The sequence below is a fragment of the Gnatocerus cornutus genome, unplaced genomic scaffold, assembly GCF_029298725.1.
Source record: "Gnatocerus cornutus isolate USDA-ARS CGAHR unplaced genomic scaffold, icGnaCorn1.1 ctg00000305.1, whole genome shotgun sequence".
In the NCBI taxonomy this organism is placed as follows: domain Eukaryota; kingdom Metazoa; phylum Arthropoda; class Insecta; order Coleoptera; family Tenebrionidae; genus Gnatocerus; species Gnatocerus cornutus.
The window spans coordinates 5001-18190 of NW_028275624.1; the positions used below are offsets into that span (position 1 = coordinate 5001).

General features: G+C 43.4%; 3 non-coding genes across 3 annotated transcripts in view; all 3 read right to left on the reverse strand.

The window, feature by feature from the left end:
* Positions 1-2097, reverse strand: part of LOC148165476 (large subunit ribosomal RNA) — a 4040-nt gene extending 1943 nt beyond the window's left edge. Inside the window, exon 1 of the ribosomal RNA XR_015771441.1 lies at positions 1-2097. This exon is cut by the window's left edge and continues 1943 nt beyond it. This is a non-coding gene — a ribosomal RNA (large subunit ribosomal RNA).
* A 658-nt stretch (positions 2098-2755) lies between these two features.
* Positions 2756-2912, reverse strand: LOC148165477 (5.8S ribosomal RNA). The gene has a single exon (XR_015771436.1). It is a non-coding gene; the product is annotated as a 5.8S ribosomal RNA (ribosomal RNA).
* Positions 2913-4529: 1617 nt separating this feature from the next.
* On the reverse strand, positions 4530-6450 carry LOC148165478 (small subunit ribosomal RNA). Its single transcript, XR_015771439.1, has one exon. It is a non-coding gene; the product is annotated as a small subunit ribosomal RNA (ribosomal RNA).
* Between the last annotated feature and the right edge of the window lie 6740 nt (positions 6451-13190).

The window sequence follows — 13190 nt, forward strand, 5'->3', positions numbered from 1 at the left end:
ACGCTCATGCAGAAAAGAAAACTCTTCCCGGATCTCCCGACGGCGTCTCCGGGTCCTTTTGGGTTGCCCCGACGAACTCTCTTTCGAGGGCCCGAATTATAAACGGTTCCGCTGCCGGGTTCCGGAATAGGAACCGGATTCCCTTTCGCCCATCGGGTGTGTGCACAATTCCGTACGTTTCCGTCAACAATTGCGAATTGCGACCAACGACAAAAATCTACACCACATCAACATCGGCTTTCGCCTAGGGCTTAGGATCGACTGACTCGTGTGCAACGGCTGTTCACACGAAACCCTTCTCCACGTCAGTCCTCCAGGGCCTCGCTGGAGTATTTGCTACTACCACCAAGATCTGCACCGACGGCGGCTCCAGACGGCCTCACGGCCAGTCCTTCTGCGCTCACCGCCGCGACCCTCCTACTCGTCAGGGCTTCATGGCCGGTTAATTTAATAACCTGACCGCACATGCCTCTGACGGCCGAGTATAAGCACGACGCTTCAGCGCCATCCATTTTCAGGGCTAGTAACTTCGGCAGGTGAGTTGTTACACACTCCTTGGCGGATTCCGACTTCCATGGCCACCGTCCTGATGTCTTAAGTTACCAACGCCTTTCATGGTATCCCATAAGCGTCGATTTAGGCGCTTTAACTCGGCGTTTGGTTCATCCCACAGCGCCAGTTCTGCTTACCAAAAATGGCCCACTTGGCACTCTGATTCGAGTCTCGCGGCTTCAATAGTTCGAGCAAGCCGGAGATCTCACCCATTTAAAGTTTGAGAATAGGTTGAGGCCGTTTCGACCCCAATGCCTCTAATCATTCGCTTTACCGGATGAAACTCGTATGCTATGAGCGCCAGCTATCCTGAGGGAAACTTCGGAGGGAACCAGCTACTAGATGGTTCGATTAGTCTTTCGCCCCTATACCCAGTTCCGACGATCGATTTGCACGTCAGAATCGCTACGGACCTCCATCAGGGTTTCCCCTGACTTCGTCCTGACCAGGCATAGTTCACCATCTTTCGGGTCCCAGCGTGTACGCTCTTGGTGCGCCTCTTCTCGCAATGAGAACGAGACGCCCCGGGAGTGCGGGGCGGCAGCCGTAACGACCGCCCATCCTCCCTTGGTCCGCGCAAGGCGGACCTTCACTTTCATTGCGCCTTTAGGTTTAGTTAAATCCCAATGACTCGCGCACATGCTAGACTCCTTGGTCCGTGTTTCAAGACGGGTCCTGAAAGTACCCAAAGCTATAGCGTCGCAGATCGGCGTTTCAACGAGGTCTGTCCGAGAACACCTCAGCGAACAGCCACCCGGGGACGGGACCGGCACCAGGTCCGATCACCATCACGACGGGCGCGCTTGCCGAAGGTCGGACGCTAACTGTGTAGCGGCCCCGCGCCATCTGTATACCGTCGAGCGAGCCGATCGGGAAACACCACGGGTTCATTCGGCGAACGGCGAACCGTCCGAACGAGCTCCACCGCGGGCCTTAGACCGGCACTCAACGGATCGCGACGTCCTACAGGGGGAGAAGTGCACGCGTTCGACGGCAGATCGACAAAACGAAAGGTGCAAACGACGCGTACGCCATCTGTCACACGATCGTCCAGCGCCGCCATCGAGTCACGCTGAATCTCCCCTTTCGACCTTTCGGGTTTCTCAGGTTTACCCCTGAACGGTTTCACGTACTATTGAACTCTCTCTTCAAAGTTCTTTTCAACTTTCCCTCACGGTACTTGTTCGCTATCGGTCTCGTGGTCATATTTAGCCTTAGATGGAGTTTACCACCCACTTAGGGCTGCACTCTCAAGCAACCCGACTCTGAGGAGAGATCCTCCCGTTATCGGCAGCGGTCGCTACGGGCCTGGCACCCTCTATGGGCTGTGGCCCCGTTCAAGATGGACTTGGACGCGCCGCACGATCTCGGGATGACGGATCCTCCCTAACACCACATTTCCCGGCGTCCGGTTTCGGCCGCGGGATTCGGTGCTGGGCTTCTCCCTGTTCGCTCGCCGCTACTGAGGGAATCCTAGTTAGTTTCTTTTCCTCCGCTTAGTAATATGCTTAAATTCAGCGGGTAGTCTCACCTGCTCTGAGGTCGCATATGAAAAATAAAAATTTTTCATTCGGTCATTTCGACGATCACGACACGTCTCCCATTCCTTGCTATACGTGTTCGTCATTTTTCTTTTTAAAAAATGGCTAAGTTTACAGAAACGCTTACGATCTGACGTCTGTCGCGATTTGCATTACACGTCTCGGACACGACGACCGTCTATAACGTTCTCAACCTTAAAACGCCATTTTTTTTTTTAAATGACGACATGTTGAAGAAATAGGACGTGCTACGCCGAAAGACCAGCCAACAACTACAACAAGTAGTAGTTGGTCGCTTTCGCGTCTTAAGATGTCGCGCAAATTTACTCGCTGCACGAGAAACGCACACAAACACACGATTCTACGACACACCACGCAAGAACATGTGCCGACGTAAACACTTTCGTATTTATGATTCGCAAGGTGGACGTCCGACGGACTTTGTAAAAAAAAAATACAAAGCATACCCGTCCCGTCCTTTTTGACGAAAAAACACGCTCGAGTAAACGTCTCGGCACACGTTCGAGGCGTGCGTCGTTATATCGTGACGTAAGTGACGATCACGTACATTAATGAGTACCTATTCGACGCGTCGCAACACATCCAACACGCTCCGACGTTTTCGTCCGAAAACGAAAACCGAGCAGTCTTTGAAATTGACACGACCCTCAGCCAGGAGTGGTCCGGGAACATTATATCCGAGGACCGCAATGTGCGTTCGAAATGTCGATGTTCATGTGTCCTGCAGTTCACAAGTTGACGCGCAATTAGCTGCGTTCTTCATCGACCCACGAGCCAAGTGATCCACCGTTCAGGGTAATCTTTTTAAAATTTAAACGCTCGTTCCACAAGAACCCCGATCATGCCGATCGTCCAGCTGTCTATACACGTCTTGCAAAAATTTTTGCGTACGTGCGTACATCCGAAACGAAAATGATCTTCGTGGTTCCGAAACGTGCCACGTCTAAAATTTCGGTGTTGTGGTATGGATATTTATGATTCTCGCTCTTAATTGTCTTTCGTCCGTACTTTCTCGTCTGAAAGGGAACGCGATCGTCGGTCTCAGTTTTACGCGTACGAAAAAATTAAAAAAAATATTAACCCAAACACAAATTTGTCATCCGCGCACCGAAAAAGAAGCACTTTTCTTTTTCACGCGGTCTCCGCTTTTACACGCAAAGTACGAGCATGTATGTGTGAAGATGGGACATGTTCGATACGATTTTAATTAGGAATTTGCCAATTTCCTTTTTCTCAGCAATAATTTTAATAAATAATGCTGCTTTCTCTCATAAACTACATTTTCGGTAGTTTTCCTTTATTGTGTCTTTCATTTAGTGTGCGTGTGTCAAGCACTTTAAAAAGTGTGACGAAGAGACGGTTTTTGATCGATCGGAATCAACACATCATTACATCATCGTACTCGTTATGAAAAAGCGAATTAGTATCCGCCGTAAGCGAAAAGAGATTTTCGCGGGCGGTCTTTGTGTTCGTGTTTCAATTTTCTTTCTATATTTTTTCGTCGCCAAACCGAAGACAGATCGTGAATTTTGACGAAAAAATCTATAGACGTGCCAGACTGAGCGTCTAACATAAAATCCTCAAGTTTACCGTTCTATATCGTGACTTAATGACGATTGACGGTGTATATAATTTTGAAATGGTGCAGTCGTACGCTCCGTAAAGAGAATTTTACCGTTTCTAACGAAATCACTTTACCACATCTACCAAAAACATTAAAAAAGCAAGGTGTGATGTGTGTGTGATCGCTCGTTTAACGGCGCTTTCAAAAAACTCTTTGAAGCGTCTAACGACGAACATCATTCACGCGAATCGTAAAATCGGGAGCGTTTCTCGCCGGTCCCGTAGCCGGGCGTAAATCATTTAAAACCCACGGAGTCGTAACCTAATTCGACACCTGCGATTTTCTTCTTTCTCGACTACTCTGCTACATCCTCTCCGTGTGTCCGAAAAAAGAGGACTTCTAACGTCTTTCGACTTTCGCGGTGGAGTTCACAACTTTCCGCGATCCGGTCGAAAAACCGAAAGCGTCCCTCCTTTTTTCCATCATTGGAAAAGATCGAGAGATAGTACAAAAAAAATCAAAAAATCTAGGTACCCGAAGAAACAGCCGTATGCCCGAGCGAATTCGGTTTTTCTCGTTCAAAAAAGGTGAAAAACTCGATCGCAAGGACCGGCGCTGCGGGCCAGCGTAACGCTATTGTTTTTCCGAATATGTACGATTCGTAGTTCAAAACGTCGTACACACGGTGTTTCAAAAAGAAACAAGCAACGGCACGACAAAAGATCGTGCCGTCGACTCCATGTCATCGACGACGGTGTTGTAAAAACATAAAGTGTACATCGACACGATCAAATAAAAATGCATAATAATAAATTATACATATGTCAAAATTCGTGTGTACGAGGACACGTTAATGATCCTTCCGCAGGTTCACCTACGGAAACCTTGTTACGACTTTTACTTCCTCTAAATGATCAAGTTTGGTCATCTTCCCAGCGACATCGACGACGTCGAAACGCCATCGCGTACCGGTCCGAAGACCTCACTAAATCATTCAATCGGTAGTAGCGACGGGCGGTGTGTACAAAGGGCAGGGACGTAATCAACGCGAGCTTATGACTCACGCTTACTGGGAATTCCTCGTTCATGGGGAACAATTGCAAGCCCCAATCCCTAGCACGAAGGAGGTTCAGCGGGTTACCCGGACCGCTCGGTCAGGGAGGACACGCTGATTCCTTCAGTGTAGCGCGCGTGCGGCCCAGAACATCTAAGGGCATCACAGACCTGTTATTGCTCAATCTCGTGCGGCTAGAAGCCGCCTGTCCCTCTAAGAAGAATTGTTTGTACGCCGACAGTAAAAACCGCGCACGACCACCGGGCGAACCCAGGATCGACGGGCCTTTGGGATGTCGAAATACGCCTATTTAGCAGGCTAGAGTCTCGTTCGTTATCGGAATTAACCAGACAAATCGCTCCACCAACTAAGAACGGCCATGCACCACCACCCACCGAATCAAGAAAGAGCTCTCAATCTGTCAATCCTTCCGGTGTCCGGGCCTGGTGAGGTTTCCCGTGTTGAGTCAAATTAAGCCGCAGGCTCCACTCCTGGTGGTGCCCTTCCGTCAATTCCTTTAAGTTTCAGCTTTGCAACCATACTTCCCCCGGAACCCAAAAGCTTTGGTTTCCCGGAAGCTGCCCGCCGAGTCATCGGAAGAACGTCGGCGGATCGCTAGCTGGCATCGTTTATGGTTAGAACTAGGGCGGTATCTGATCGCCTTCGAACCTCTAACTTTCGTTCTTGATCAATGAAAGCGTTTTTGGCAAATGCTTTCGCTTCTGTCCGTCTTGCGACGATCCAAGAATTTCACCTCTAACGTCGCAATACGAATGCCCCCATCCGTTCCTATTAATCATTACCTCGGGGTTCCGAAAACCAACAAAATAGAACCGAGGTCCTATTCCATTATTCCATGCACACAGTATTCAGGCGAAGTTTTAGCCTGCTTTAAGCACTCTAATTTGTTCAAAGTAAACGTGCCGGCCCACCTCGACACTCAATGAAGAGCACCGCGGCGGGATTGAGTTGGGCCGCCCTCTCGAGCTAAGCCCACCGGCAGGACGTCCCGCGGCACGCCAGTTGACACCGCGAACGATGAACCGGCGGCGCGGGACACAGATTCGACTACGAGCTTTTTAACCGCAACAACTTTAATATACGCTATTGGAGCTGGAATTACCGCGGCTGCTGGCACCAGACTTGCCCTCCAATTGATCCTCGTTAAAGGGTTTAGAGTGTACTCATTCCGATTACGGGGCCTCGGATGAGTCCCGTATCGTTATTTTTCGTCACTACCTCCCCGTGCCGGGAGTGGGTAATTTGCGCGCCTGCTGCCTTCCTTGGATGTGGTAGCCGTTTCTCAGGCTCCCTCTCCGGAATCGAACCCTGATTCCCCGTTACCCGTTACAACCATGGTAGGCGCAGAACCTACCATCGACAGTTGATAAGGCAGACATTTGAAAGATGCGTCGCCGGTGCGAGACCGTGCGATCAGCGTAAAGTTATTCAGAGTCACCAAGTTGTACGATGACGGAGACCGCCACCGATTGGTTTTGATCTAATAAAAGCGCTCCTTCCGTTTCCGGTTGGAGCTCTGTTTGCATGTATTAGCTCTAGAATTACCACAGTTATCCAAGTAAATGTGGGTACGATCTAAGGAACCATAACTGATTTAATGAGCCTTTCGCGGTTTCACCTTAATTTGGCTTGTACTGAGACATGCATGGCTTAATCTTTGAGACAAGCATATGACTACTGGCAGGATCAACCAGGGAACTGCGTTCTTGTTTTAAAATAAGAGAGTTTTAGTCTTTCTTTCCTTCTAGTCATATAAGCTACAATAATCGTAGAATTTCGGAAAGACACCTGCTGCTCTTATAAAAAACTGAACACTTTCCTATTATTGTTTTGAAGAAAGTGTGCGTGTCTGCGAAACGAAAACCTCGTAAGAAGAGACGTAACGCCACGCGATCTTTCTGGATGGAAAATTTTTCGACATTTTTTTCACATCATCCTTGATTGAATCTCCTGCAACAATTTTATTCTTATTCATCCGTTCTAAGTTGTCGTCGTCGTCGAAATAAATAATTTGTACACACTTCGGGGTACACGTTTGTCAAAATTCATGAAATGCAACGTAACATTTTTACTTTAATAAATTTTTACAGTGCATTCAGATCGACTAAACGAACAACGACGGATGAATTGATTTATGGATTTTTATTTGTTGCGACTCATCGGAGGAGAGAGTGAAGAAAAAATAATCCAATATCATGGTTACGGAATAATTTTCTATGACTTTTTCATCCTTGTTTGAATCTTGCAACAATTAATTTTATTCATCCGTTCTAAGTTGTCGTCGTCGTCGAAATAAATAATTTGTACACATTTCGGTACACGTTTGTCAAAATTCATGAAATGCAAACGTAACATTTTACTTTAATAAATTTTTACAGTGCATTCAGATCGACTAAACGAACAACGACGGATGGATTACTTATTTTTGTTGCGACTCATCGGACGAAAAGTAGAAACATAATCCTCCATTGTAATATAGTTTTTACGGAAAATTTTTCTTTTATTTTATATCCTTGATTGAATGCTGCATTTTATCCGTCTTTTTTTCGTCAAAAACAGAGATCAATGCGATTCATCGGACGAAGAAATAATTTCCCAGTTCAAAATTTAGAGATTTTTGGGCACATCGACTTGAAATTTTATCGTAAAGAAAAAATATCGTCGTCGACAAGCAAAAGTTCAAACATTCTCCATACTCTTCGCTAGATTGAAAGCGACGGTTTATTGTGAGATTTCTCTTTAGAAATATTCACACGTTACGAGTTTATGAAATTTTATTTATTTCAAAATTCTCGCTCGGACTTTAGTGAGTTGACGCATTTGTTAATTTTTGGTCGTTCTGACACGAACACATAAAATCTTTGATTGCATTTGGACCGCTAACATAGAAACGCTCGCCGCATCCGCAATCTCGCTGTGCATGGTCAATGGCAAGATTTGTCATCCCTCAAACGATGGTGGGTCCACAGGGTACACATTCCGGCCATCGTCCCAACTACGGGTAAGTCGCGGTGTACGAGAGGTAACAAGATAATCGGACGCACATAAAATCACATTTCGATCGTACGCTTTTGTCCGCTGCTACATACCACCACTACTATCCCTATATATGCCAGCGCGGCAGCGTTCAGCTCTGAATCACTCGATGCGCGAAACGGTCGAAATCCCATAGCGCGCCGGCCGCTCGCTATGGGCGAGGGGTCGGGTAAATCGGTCTGATCGCTCGGTGCAAAAGTCCGTTTGGGTACTTAGAGACGGAATTTTAAAATTCTGATTTCGCAGATCAATTTCAAGGGTCATTAGGACTCGAATGCCGTTAACGGTGTTTTGAAAAAAATATTTTTTACGTTTTTACGGCATTTCGACCGAACACCTCAGTTCCGACTTCGGACTTAGAATAATTTTCATCAAAATTTCGAACGCCTCAGTTTCCAGAGGGTTTTAGATCCCGTTTAGTTAGGGGTTTGAAATTATCACAGCCACCCTTGTTTGGTGTTAGTTCGACCGTAACTTTTGTTCGTTTGCATTTAATTTCGATTTTTCTGGGACTTTTGGTCAATGTAAATTTATCAACCGCTACACTTCCGACTTCGGACTTAGACGAATGAGCGCCGAACGCTACAGTTTCGACTTCGGACTTAGAAAAATTTCGCTCGACCGCCACAGTTTCGAATTGGACTTAGAAAAATTTCGGTCGAACGCCTCAGTTTCGAATCGGACTTAGAAAAATTTTGGTCGACCGCTACAGTTTCGACTTCGGACTTAGAAAAATTTCGTTCGAACGCTACAGTTTCGACTTCGGACTTGGAAAAATTTCGCTCGACCGCCACAGTTCCAACATGAGACTTAGAAAAATTTTTATCAAAAATTCGAACACCTCAGTTTCGACTACGGACTTAGAAAAATTTCGCTCGACCGCCACAGTTCCTATTTCGGACTTAGAAAAATTTTCATCAAAATTTCGAACGCCTCAGTTTCCAGAGGGTTTTAGATCCCGTTTAATTAGAAGCTTGAAATTATAAAATCTACCTTCTATCGATGTTAGTTCGACCCAAACATTTGTTCGTTTGCATTTAATTTCGATTTTTCTCGTACTTTTGGTCAATGTAAATTTGTCAACCGCTACACTTCCGACTTCGGACTTAGACGAATGAGCGCCGAACGCTACAGTTTCGACTTCGGACTTAGAAAAATTTCGTTCGAACGCTACAGTTTCGACTTCGGACTTGGAAAAATTTCGCTCGACCGCCACAGTTCCAACATGAGACTTAGAAAAATTTTTATCAAAAATTCGAACACCTCAGTTTCGACTACGGACTTAGAAAAATTTCGCTCGACCGCCACAGTTCCTATTTCGGACTTAGAAAAATTTTCATCAAAATTTCGAACGCCTCAGTTTCCAGAGGGTTTTAGATCCCGTTTAATTAGGAGCTTGAAATTATAAAATCTACCTTCTATCGATGCTAGTTCGACCCAAACATTTGTTCGTTTGGATTTAATTTCGATTTTTCTCGGACTTTTGGTCAATGTAAATTTGTCAACCGCTACACTTCCGAGTTCGGACTTAGACGAATGAGCGCCGAACGCTACAGTTTCGACTTCGGACTTAGAAAAATTTTGTTCGAACGCTACAGTTTCGAATTGGACTTGGAAAAATTTCGGTCGAACGCCTCAGTTTCGAATCGGACTTAGAAAAATTTTGGTCGACCGCTACAGTTTCGACTTCGGACTTGGAAAAATTTCGATCGAACGCCACAGTTCCGACTTTTTTTCGAAACTGTAGCGTTCAGTCAAATTGCCGTAAAAACGTAAAAAACTTTTTTTACAAAACATGGTCGACAGCATTCGAGTCCTAATAATCCTTGAAATTGATCTGCGAAATCAGAATTTTAAAATTCCGTCTCTAAGTACCCAAACGGACTTTTGCACCGAGCGATCAGACCGTTTTACTCTACCCCTCGCCCATAGCGAGCGGCCGGCGCACTATGGGATTTCGATCGTTTCACGCATCGAGCGATTCAGAGCTGATCGCTGCCGCGGTGGCATATATAGGGAGTAGTGATGGTAAGTGGCAGCGATGACGGACAAGTACGCACGATGAATGGATTGACATGAAATCAAATGTGCGCGTCCGTACGATCTGTTACCTCTCGTACATCGCGACCCCGTTTAATGATATTATGCTAAATTAAAAATAAAAATACATCGATGAAATAAAAAGTGGTAAGTCTCTAGAAAGACAATATACCGCTGTGAATAAAAATTTCTCGATGAATAGCGAAATGTGAATTAGTCCGCCTGTAACGTGCATTTTGCGAACGAATTAGCTAATTCACCGCTAGTTAAAAAACGTGACCACCCAGTGCTCTTATCCAAAGTCGTCTGCAAATGAGATGAAATTAATAATCTTGACTCTAATGCAGACGACAAATTGAATTGAATAATTTACTTGAATAATGTGACGGATCTATAAAATAAAACACAAAGCCCGAAACACCAAGCAGTAAAAATCTCGATTATTGTTCCGCCCGTTGAAAAACAAAAGATCCGTCACATGGTAAGCAGAACTGGTGAAAATTGTGAAAGACTTGTTTCTCCTCCGATAACAAGCTTGAATTAAATATGATCGAGTGAATGATATTGGAAACCAAAGAACGAAACTGAGGAGAAGCAAATGTTCAGTAATATATTATGAATAATTATAATATTAATATAAATAATAATATTATATTAAAAATGGGAATTGTATGTGGTTGATGGAAAAAGTTTTTTTTTCTGTTGACCGCTACAGTTCCCAATTTGGACTTAAAAAAAAAAAAAAAAAAAAAAAAAAAAAAAATTGTGTATACGGAAGGTAAAAAGCAAAAAATAAAATATTTTATTATTTTTTTTACTTTTTTTACGGGTCCCTACCGCTACAGTTCCCACTGAATGTGTCCTTTTCGCGCTAAGTCCATGCAGTCGCTACAGTTCCGAAACTGGACTTGTAAAAATTTCGACATTTTTGAACGCATCAGTTCCGAACGAGGTTTCAAAACTGTAGCGTTCGGTGTAAACGCATCAGTTCCGAATGAGTTTTCGCAACTGTGGCGTTTCATTTTTGTGCTTTCATGGTTGCATAAACAATCGCCAGTGTGAACGCTTCAGTTCCGAATGAGTTTTCGAAACTGTAGCGTTTCATATTTGTGCTTTCATGGTTGCATAAGCAATCGCCAGTGTGAACGCTTCAGTTCCGAATAGATTTTCGAAACTGTAGCGTTCAATGTGAACGCTTCAGTTCCGACTTTGGACTTAGAATAATTTTCATCAAAATTCGAACGCCACAGTTTCGAAAGGGTTTTAGATCCCGTTCAGTTAGGGACTTAAAATTATGACATCCACTTTCGATTAATGTTAGTTCGGTCCGAACTTTTGTTCATTTTCATTTAATTTCAATTTTTCTCGGACTTTTGGTCTTTGTTAATTTTGTCCTTTCGAAACTGTAACGTTCAATGTGAACGCTTCAGTTCCGAATAAATTCTCGAAACTGTAACGTTCAAAGTGAACGCCTCAGTTCCGAATAGATTCTCGAAACTGTAGCGTTCAATGTGAACGCTTCAGTTCCGAATAGATTCTCGAAACTGTAGCGTTCAATGTGAACGCTTCAGTTCCGAATAGATTCTCGAAACTGTAGCGTTCAATGTGAACGCTTCAGTTCCGACTTTGGACTTGGAATAATTTTCATCAAAATTCGAACGCCACAGTTTCGAAAGGGTTTTAGATCCCGTTTAGTTAGGGACTTAAAATTATGACATCCACTTTCGATTAATGTTAGTTCGGTCCGAACTTTTGTTCGTTTTCATTTAATTTCGATTTTTCTCGGACATTTAGACTATGCGAATTTTAGATTTTTCAAGCTGTAGCGTTTGGCGAGAACGCCGCAGTTACGGACAGGTTTTGTGTCAGACTTTCAATAATCTGAAAAAACTCCGAAAAAAGAAAATAATTAGTGTTTTCATGGTTGCATAACAATTTAAAATTCATGCACAAAAATAATCCATCTATATTTCCGTTATTCAAGAATGCAAAGGAAAGACGAAAGTTCGGCAACAATTAGTTTAAGCGGTTGCATAACCATTCAAACGTTATGCTTAAACACAATCCATTTGCGATATATAATAAAAATAAAGCTTTATTATCAACTTTGAAGTCCATTCTATTGCTGATCTTTAGACCTATAGATTAGGTCAAGATGTCAAATGTCAAAAAACAACTACAGGTTCCTGTATTTGTAGCAATGCTGGCGCCATCTGTAGAACAGTTACCTAAACTTGAAAGTCAAAAAAATTACAGCTTTCTGTAACTATTAATGTTGGTATCGCCACCTGTTAGTCGAAAACATAATTTAGTGGCGCCATCTATATGACAGGTCTGGAACTTCACAAATGTCAAAAATTACTGGTTTTTACTTTATTTACATATTTTTTTTGAAATTTGGCGCCCATTTTGACCCAAAAGTGGCGCCATCTATGTGTCAGGTCTGGAACTTCATAAATGTCAAAAATTACAAGATTCTGGGTTCATTTACGTATTTTTCTTGAATTTTAAGCATAATTTGACCTGACCTGACCCTAAAATGGCGTCATCTATGTGTCAGGTCTGGAACTTCAGAAATGTCAAAAATTACTGTTTTTTCCTTTATTTTACATATTGTTTTTGAATTTCGGCGCCTATTTTGACTCAAAAATGGCGCCATCTAAATGACAGGTCTGGAACTTCAGAAATGTCAAAAATTACAAGATTCTGGGAAGATTCTGGGTTAATTTACGTATTTTTCTTGAATTTTAAGCATAATTTGACCTGACCTGACCCTAAAATGGCGTCATCTATGTGTCAGGTCTGGAACTTCAGAAATGTCAAAAATTACTGTTTTTTCCTTTATTTTACATATTGTTTTTGAATTTCGGCGCCTATTTTGACTCAAAAATGGCGCCATCTAAATGACAGGTCTGGAACTTCAGAAATGTCAAAAATTACAAGATTCTGGGAAGATTCTGGGTTAATTTACGTATTTTTCTTGAATTTTAAGCATAATTTGACCTAACTGACCCTAAAATGGCGCCATCTATGTGTCAGGTCTGGAACTTCATAAATGTCAAAAATTACTGTTTTTCCTATATTTTACATATTGTTTTTGAATTTTGGCGCCTATTTTGACTCAAAAATGGCGCCATCTATGTGACAGGTCTGGAACTTCACAAATGTCAAAAATTACTGTTTTTTCCTATATTTTACATATTGTTTTTGAATTTTGGCGCCTATTTTAACTCAAAAATGGCGCCATCTATATGACAGGTCTGGAACTTCAGAAATGTCAAAAATTACAAGATTCTGGGTTAATTTACGTATTTTTCTTGAATTTTAAGCATAATTTGACCTAACTGACCCTAAAATGGCG